Consider the following 9,961-nt stretch of genomic DNA (forward strand, 5'->3'; position numbering starts at 1 on the left):
AGGAAGGAAGGAAGGAAGGAAGGAAGGAAGGAAGGAAGGAAGGAAGGAAGGAAGGGGGCAATCTCATCCCATGTGATTAACTGCCTCTGAAAATCTGCTGAAGGGTCAGCTATGGGCCAGTTCTGACTTGACAGAACACAACAACAAGTTGATGAACCCTGCTAAAGATCAGGACAAGGAAGGATCAAGCTGGGGAGAACTGACAGAAGGCAAGCATGATTCTTAAAACTAGTAAATAGAAACAAGATCTTTATTAAAAAGAGGAAGGGGAGACGGTAGGCAGAAGAACGGGAGAAGGAAAAGACTCACTAGGACTATATAGAATAGAGGACTGGTGGTGGTGATGTGAAGGGAAAAGGCTGCACATGATGGGGATTTGATGAGACAGGGTGATAAAGGGCATTTTATCAATAAAAATTATGTATATAAAAGCCAAGGTACATTAATGATTATCTAAAACAGTGTAGATGTATGAAGCACAATGTATGTGAAGGATTATACTAAATAGAATGTAAAAAAAAAAAAAAAAGGATGTACCAATAAAATAAAAGAGTAATGCCTGGCAAAAAAGGACAAAAAATAAAAAGGAAAGCAAAGATCCCAAGAACACTGGGCTCAGAGAAGGTATCATGTATGACTTTTCTTCTTATCAAAATTGAATAAAATTGATTACAGACTCAACCAAATAGTGCCAGAGGGGGGAACATATATCAGTGTCTATAAAATACTTAAGAGACCATTACCACTTATAAAGATGTTTGAAATTGAGTTATCATTTCAATTATAGCAGGCAAGCAGTAGCAGTGTACAATCAAAACAAAATGACAGATTTAAAGCAGATGATGGTGAGTAAGCCACTGTTGACTCTAAATGTGAAAGAAAGGCAGCAGTAAGGTTCAACTCTGGTTTCCATGTCACAGACATGCGTGGATCTGAAAACAAGAGACTCATGAGTTTTAGCCAGAGGATCCAAGGCAGAAGGCAAATCACAGACAGTGTCTGAGAAAGGTTCACAAAAGAGGTTTGTTGTTATGTGCCTTCTGGTCGACTGAAAGTCATAGTAGGTAACCCTATATACAATAGCTCTAAATTGTGCCCTACCCAAGCCAAACTTACTGTTTCTTAAACCTGCCTTCCCTAGCCCAGTTATCATATCAATCCATCTCATCCACAGTCTTCCTCACTTGTGCTATTCCTCCACTCTTCCAAACATCAAGTCCTTCTTCAAGGACTGGTCATTCCTGGCAACGTGCTCAAAGTATGTGAGACAGAGTTTCAAAATCCTTGCCTCCAAGATTTCACCCTTTCCAGGACAGACATGTTTGTTCTCTTGGCAGTACATGGTATGTATGTTCAATACTCTTTTTAGCACCAAAACTCAGAGGCATTGATTCTTCTTCTGTCATCCATAGTCATTGTCCAGTTCTCAGATGCATTTGAGCAAGCAATTGAGAAGACCATATCCTGGGTCAGGACTGATATTATTGCTCTTTAGCACTCTAAAGAGGACTCTGACAGCATATTTTCCCATTGCAACCCATCTTTTAATTTCCTGGCTGCTGGTGCCCAGAGTGTTGATTGTGGAGGTGGAAGTAAGCAAGCTGAAATTGTTAACAACCTCGATTTTTTCTCTTTCTATCATGGTGTGCCAAGTGGCCCAGTGATGAAAATCTTTGTATTCTTGATGTTGTGTTTTAATCAATATTATTCTGTTTAAGAATACCAAATTTTTTTCATTGCTATGATCCTTTGAACTCCTGTAATATAAAAATATCTGCATAATATTATTAATTATTATTCTATCATATTGAAGGGCCTGAGGTTGCTGATCTACTTTTTCCACAGGTCAAGCAAGATAAGATCAAAAGCAAGATGAGCTAATTGATGAGCAAGGAGAAAGAAGAGTGACTCCAGCTGTGGTTCCCTGGGTGAGGCAGCCATTCCTAAAATTTTACACAGATCACTCACACACTCATACATTAAATATCAAAAAGAATATATATATATATATATATATATATATATATATATATTACATATAGAATATATGTGTAAATGTATTGGACACTATAGGATGTCATAGTTGTTTTAGTTTTCACTCATTTTTTATTTCTTTTTCAATAGAACAATCTAAGAGAAAACATTGCTCCTTCATTCCAGATTAAGGTTAAAACATCTTCAAATCCAGGTGCCTGTACATCATATACGTTGTTGCATGTACATCATTGTTTTTGTTTGTATTTTTTTTGTCTGTTTGGACTTATTTTGTGAATTTGAATGTAAATTGCCTATTTGATTAACTTCCATTTGAATTCTGAATGGAGGCTATCATGCCAAAAATCAGAAAAGCACCAAACAATGAACAAGCAAACACACTCTGCTCAGAATCTGAAAGGAGACTTTATAAGACGCTAAAGATTGCCTGCAGCATTTGTGCTCATTTGTATGGGAAAATACTCTGTGTGTCCAGATAAAGAGACCAAACTATTCTCTCCAAATCACTGCTGACTGGGCCTTGCCACCAGAATGTAAATTATGTTACTTGTTGCCATTGTGTGTCAATTAAAGATAAAACGTGAATTTCTATTGCAATATGCTCCTACTGGCATAGCATCTGGGTTTCCATAAAATTTGTGGATCACTTTCCAAAGATGTATTGTACTTGAATGCAGGAGGTAGGGGAGTGCTGGCCACTCAGTGATGCAGTGAAACATCTCTGGCAGGAGTAGCTCTGGCAGAAATAGCAGAATCATTTGCTTGGATGAGTAAGATAACTGCTGCAGAACCACATCTTTACTTTTCAGAAAAAGGTTATGTTGGCCTTTTAACTTTAAGTCATCACTATTTAGTATATATCTATTATAGAGACAACATACTAGTCTCTGAAGGAAATAAAACAAATATACAGTTTTGCTTTCTGTACTTGAGAAAATAGTTTACTGAAGTAAACTGACTCCTAATGAAAGATTCACAAGATCAAAGAATGAGAGCTGTAACAGATCAGAACCATATTCTAGGATATAGTGAACTCGATAGTGTGACAGAAACTTGGTCTTACAACTCTTGAATGGAAGCTTAACGCTTAGCACATAAGTTTTGAGGAATCAATATTTTACAAACAGAACAGAGTCGAATAAAATTTTAGTATGAAATTAAGCTGCAAACTCTGAGCCAAATCAATAAACTTCAACTGAGCTCCAGTTGAGAGTGTCAACCACTCAACACTTGATCGAGGTATCTTGAATGTGAAACACCATCAAGATAGAGTACGGCAGTATAATTTCTCAGTCTGAAACAGCATGAACACCCTCAAAAGATAAACTTCTGTTGTTGCTATTGTCAGGTGCTGTCAAGTAGGACTTGTAGTGACCCAATGAATAACAGACTTGAACCCTGTCTGATCCTGTCTCATCCTCATATAGACTCTGACACACCTCACCCCATTGTTGAAGTAATTGTATCCTTCCATCACATTGATGGGCTTTCTGTCTTTTGCTCAACTCTACCTTTCCTTGCATTATGTCTCATTTTAAGGTACAGCTTCTAGTAGCAACATGGCCAAAGTTTGAGAGATGAAGCTGTACCATCTTTGCTTCCAAGAAGCATCCTGGCTACACTTTCCCCAAAGATATATGTCTTCATTTGGCAGTCCATGGGATAAGTCCATGAAATATTCAGTACTTTTCTCTAACCTCACAGCTCAAAGTAATCAGTTCTTCTATTATCTTTATTCATTGTCTGCTTATCAGATGCATAGCAAGTGATTGAAAAAGAAAAAAAATAGCCGGAAACAAGTGCACCTTAATCACCATATCTTAGTTGGTCAATGCAACATTTGCCCTGATCTCCTGACTACAAGAGCCAACGGTGTTGAGTGCTTATCAAAGCAAAATTAAATTGTGGACAACTTCATCCTTTCTCTATCTTTCATGGTGTTGCCTAATGGCACAATGGTGAGGATTTTTGCCTTCTTGGTTTTGAAAAGTTACACAAATCAATGTCTTTAATCCTTGATCTTCAGCAGCAAGTACTTCAAACCATTCTCACTTTCAAAATGCAAAGATGTATCAAATGCATAACGCAGATCATTGATGAATCTTTCTCTGATCCTGATGCCACAATCTTCGTCACAGAGTTCAGCTTCACAAATTATTTGCTCAGCATACAAATTGAAGTGGTGTGAAGAAAGAATGAATCCCTGGTGCATACCCTTCTTGATTTTAAATCATGTAGTTAGTGTTCCTTGCTTCATTCAGACAATAAGTTCTTCGTCTAGGTATAGATTTCATATAATCATAATTAAATGTTCTGGGAATCCCATTCTTCTCAATGTTAGCCATAGTTTCTTATGATCCATGCAGTCAAATCCCATTGCATGGTCAATGAAACACAGACATTCTTCTAGTATTCTCTGCTTTCAGCCAGGATCCTTCTGAAGTTAGCTATGATATCCTTGGTTTTATTACCTCTTACAAATCCTGCTTGAACTCCTGGAATTTCCCAGTTAATGCACTATTCTACCTGTTTTGGGATAATCTTCAGCAATATATTATAACAACATTTGCAAAGACGTGCAGTCATAGAATAAAAAGGAAGCATTCACTTGGTATTTCTAAAGCCGAAGGAACTGGAAAACAAATTCAAGCCGTCAGTTGCAACACTGAGATGCTATGGGCGAAATCTTGAATAAGCCAAGAAGGATCAAAGGAAGATGGAAAGAATATATACAAGGTTACAGAACTAAGAAGAATTAATCATTACTATAAAATTCCAGGAAGTACCTTATGACCACAAGCCAATGGTAATAAAGGAAGAAGTTCAAGCTGCATTGAAGGTATTGTCAGAAAATAATGCTCCAGAAATTGATGGGATACCAATTGACATGTTTCAACTAATAAATACAGCACTGGACAGGCTCACCAGTCTATACCAGGAAATTTGGAGGGTGGCTGCCCTGTCAACTGACTAGAATAGATTAATATTTTTTACAATCTTCAAGAAAAATGATCCAACATAATATGGAAAATTAATGGAAATATCTGTTGAGTTCATTAAAATTACAAAATTATGCCAAGAAGTGTAAGTCTGTATAGATATTTTTTACTGTTCCTGAAACATACTGGTTCTGAATACAAATAGTGACTATTTACAATAGAACTAGACAATTGTGTCGTCTTCAAAATTATTGCTTACTTTTCAATTCATTGTTGTAGCTATCTTGTTAATCTAGCTCACTGATGGTCTCTGTTTTTTAAAAAATAAATTTGCTGACACTTCACTAAGACCAGAGTCATGATGCATTGATAATTATTAGTGAATGAAATGCAAAAGTTGAAAATAATGAGGAAGGACTGGTAGTCAGAAAGTATGGATGTGGTGACAGAAATGAGCCTGGAGAGAACAGATTGAATTTTATGCATTCAATGATTTATTCATGGCAAAAACATTTTTAAAAACACAAAATCTGACTTTACAATGGACCTTGCCAAATGAACTGCACATGAATTAGATGGAGCATATCTGCAGGGGGAAAAAAAAATCAATGGAGAAGCACAATTATCAATAAGCAAAACCAGTCCAGATGCCAATTGTGGAACAACCATAAACCACTCATATACAAGATCAAATGAAGCTAAATTAAAACCTAGTCCACAGGAATGAAATTTAAGAACCATCTCAAGAGGAGAACCTGCTTGGCGTTTCTCAAGCTGAAAAAAACTAAAGAACAAATTTAAGTCATGAGTTGAAACACTGAAAAATGTGGTGGGCAAGATCATCAATGATTCCAAAAAGCATGGGGGAGAGGGGGAAAGAAGCTGGATCTATACAAACTCTGTAAGCAAACCAATATAAAATAATAACAACAACAACAACAAAATCTAGATGGAATACAGAGTCACTGTATCACAAAGAATTAGTTGACACTGAAAAATATCAGAAGTACCATGTATAAAAAAGCCAATGGTAATGAACGATAAGGTTCAAACTCCACTGAAGGTACTGGCTAAAAAAAAGGCCTCCGGAATCAATGGAACTTCAATCGATATATTTCAATAAAGAGATAGGACTCTTGATGTGCTCACCAGTCTTTGCAGGAAATTTGGAAGAGAGCTGCCTGGTTAACTGACTGGGAAACACCTATATTTGTTCCCATTCCCAAGAAAGGTGACTCAATGGAATGTGGAAATTATTGAACCATACATTTATATCACATGCAAACAATATTATTGAAGAGCATCCAAAAACAGCTTGACACAGTACTGCAAAGGTGCAATAAGGGCTCTATTTTCCACAAATGTTTCATTTTTTTTCCTTTCATGAAGAGGCATTCATATTGTGGTTATTTTCTGATAGACTCATGTTAAGCCTTATTTGTGTAAGGACAAGTCATTTGTGCCTAATTCACAGGTCATTAGATTGAGACAACTACACTTGAGAAGCTGAAGGTGCAGGGTTTCATACCAGGAGGTTGCTTGACATCTGGATCTGATTTAAATCATAAGATCCTGCATTTTTTATCTATGCCAAACAAGTAGCATTTTAGAGCCCTTGGAAGGGAAATAAGTTTCTTTTTTAAAACCTAACTGGTTTATCAATTAAGGTAATCAGACAATGAAATATTGGAAAGGTGTTCATGCCCATCATCATTCCTTCCTCCAGATGCATGCATGTTGATCTTCATAACAAGAGATCAAACTTTTCTTTACTCTGGGATGGCCAGGTTATCATTAGTTTACAGTGGAAATAATATTTTAGGGTCTTACTTGAACAGGTATGTTAGGGATAGATATGTCATGTGTACTATATTTTGAATTAGGAAAAGTTTTCTAGGGGGCAGTATAGTAGAACTGAAAGAATATGCATTTCTTTTCTTCTTTTTGCACTATGATTGAATCTACTAGGAGCTTAAAGGAAGAAGGAAGGGCAGTCTCCTTCTATTAAGATTTACAGTTTCAGATGCCCAATGGAGGTTCACACTGAGTCATCATCAACTAGCTGATAATGAGGTGGTTTGGTTTGATGTTTGATCAGAATTATACTAGATCAAATCACCTGACCTCTCTAATTCTCAGTTTTCTAAGCTGAAAAACAAAATGGAATTGGTAATACCTATGGTAAAATTAGACCTTCTTTGTTCACTAGGAACAACAATTTAAAAAAAATTGCCTTTTTACTTTCTTGGCAATTTAATTATAATCTTTTATTACCATGATTTCAGCCTCTTCCTCTCAATATATTCCTGTGCAAGCCTCACTAGTACATTCTCTTCAATAGTAATCTCTGAAAAAATCCCTTTTGTAACTGATTTACTCAAAGGATCAATGTGCAGAGAGCATAAAATAAACTGTATAGATTAAAAGAGAAATATAGTATATTCATTATAAATACAGACTAGATAGTCAATCTTGGGTTTAATATTGCCAGCAATACTTGTTTACAATGTCTTGAAAAAGTAATTCTTTTCCCTCCACAAGCCTCAGTCTCTTTGGCTATAAAGACAGTATAATGGAGAAACATTATTTCTTAACAATTTATGTTAAATAACAAATTAGAATAATGTGGGTAGGGGGAAACAACAAAGTAATACATCTAGAATGTGGTGTTGGCCTAAAAATTGGTTTCTTTGGGGTTTTGTGGGGTTTTTTAGCTGTTACAATTATCCACCTATGGTCTCCAGCTACCTTAACCACAGATACATGGTCTTGCGAATCACCAACAGCTATGGGACTAGAATAAAAGAAAGAGTGCTTCCCAAACAGGGCAGCAAGACTTGAGGTGAGCAAGGCTTGTGGTGGCAAGACCCTAGCTGGTGAAAGTGAGATCCTGGGGGTGGAAAGACTGGCATTGCTGTGGACAAACAGTGGCAAGGTGTGACCTGAGGCTACTTAAATTTGTGCTGGCCAATAATAAAGGTTTTTGCTGTTCTTGTAAGATGTTTGAAGGAAAAGCTGACTTATAACTGCTCTAAAGCAAACCTTGATGAATGATTTGGATTTGAGTGCTGAACTGAAACCAGAGCCGAGACTAATTGAGGAATTGTGCCTTGGGATTACTTAGTTAAAACTTGGATTTGCATTGGCTGATATTCTTTGCCTCCTTCATTCTTCCACTTACTTCACTAATAAGCTCTATTCTCAGTACTACAACTGTGAGTCTGTGAGTCAGCAATGAATAAAGGAACCTCTTGCAATTGATGGAGTCTTCAGGCACCAGTGGGCTGAGCTACAGATTCTTTATCTGCATTCTACTCTTGGACAGTGAGGAACTATGATATTATCATTCCCTCTGGCACATTCAGAAAGATGCTCACTACTTTGACACTCATCAAATACCAATTACCTTCTTTGGCCATTGCAATACTCAAAACTTATTGCCAATGAGTTGGAAATAAGCTAACTCTCCAAGCAGTTTTCAGAGGCTATAAATTACATGAGAGGAGATTGTCCCTATATTTTTCCTGAGGAGCTGCTAGTGGATTCAAGCCACCTGCTTTGGGTTAGCACCACAACTCCTTATCCACTAGGCCACTCGATCTCCTCTCATTGCTGCACAAGTGTCCTTAATTCTTCACCTTATTTCCATACCTACTTCTGAACTGTTGTGGATGTTATCCTGAAATAAAATTATCTGGTACATAATAAGCACTCAATAAATTATAGTTACTATTAAGTTATAATAATTTTTGTCTTTTTAACTCCATCATCCTTATTTCTTTTATTCTTTTACACCACTTTGTTCTCAAAAAAGGTAAAAGCTTTTACTCTTAACTAGAACAAAATGTCTTTTGTTCTTTAGACACATCATAAGCTAATATCTCAAAGTCATATGCAGAAAATCAACTGTAGCAAAATCTACAGATGTTACACAACTGCAAAAAACTAGAAATTCATCTAGATAACACAAAACCAATGTTCATTATAGCTTTAATTAAATTCTGTTTGGATGTTTTATCTACCCGCTTATCTGCCTTTGCAGTCTCCTGTAAGGTCACAAACTTTTATCTAGCCATAAAAACTGAATAGCTTTTGATGATTCTATATCAGCAGACACTAATGCCATTTCCTTATCTCTGTGAAAAATACATTTCTCCCCTACATATACCCCTAATGACTACAGAAAGAAACCTTGGTTTTACTGACCTCAACTTGTTTTTCAGCAAATTTTTTCCTTTCAGTATTTTCTGCTAAAAACTTACTTTTGTTCCTTATGTATTCATAGGGTGTTTTAAAATATTTAAGAAAACTTTTGCATCTCTTCACCTTTTATAGATACTGCATGTAACGTTATTTACAAGACTTGCAATGTTTCCTCTCCTTAGAATATTTAATACTACCATCTGGAAACTACTTTGGAGAGCTCAATAAAGCCCAATGCCATATGCTTAAACACACACCATCTTTCATATACCTGATTGAGATGAAATTAACCTTTCATACTTAACTGATTTGGGGCAAAATCAGTTGCAGTTTACCACTACCCGTGCTTAGAACCTGATATCCTAAGGATCTGTTCTCATATGTGCCTAAATCAATCCTCTCACATAGAGAATCCTGTTCTCCTGTCCATTACAAAAGCCTCAGTTAGAAATTCACCTTTGTTGTAATTCTTATAATCTTTTGAGTTCCAGCAGTAGTGCAATTATAGCTCAAGCAACTCTCCTCAAGCAGCCATATGCTGAGTTAATATGTCACTAATCAGGCCATCTTTAAAATTAATAACAAATTTAAATTTTTAAAAAAGAAGAATAAAGTTAGAGTAAGGATGGCAATGGATTTATAAGTGCTCATGCTAATAACACTATATCGTGGCATGGAGGAAGAATAGTGGAAATGTATCCACATTTACAATATTCCTCTTACCAAAACCATTTATGGAAAATAGGAACTGCATTGGAATATGTATCCCTGGATTGGAAATGATCATATTGTTAATATTTCTAGCCTTAAGCTTAAAAGATTAT

This window comes from Elephantulus edwardii, unplaced genomic scaffold, assembly GCF_000299155.1.
Source record: "Elephantulus edwardii isolate Elephantulus edwardi_28Jun2011 unplaced genomic scaffold, EleEdw1.0 scaffold00025, whole genome shotgun sequence".
Taxonomy (NCBI): Eukaryota; Metazoa; Chordata; class Mammalia; order Macroscelidea; family Macroscelididae; genus Elephantulus; species Elephantulus edwardii.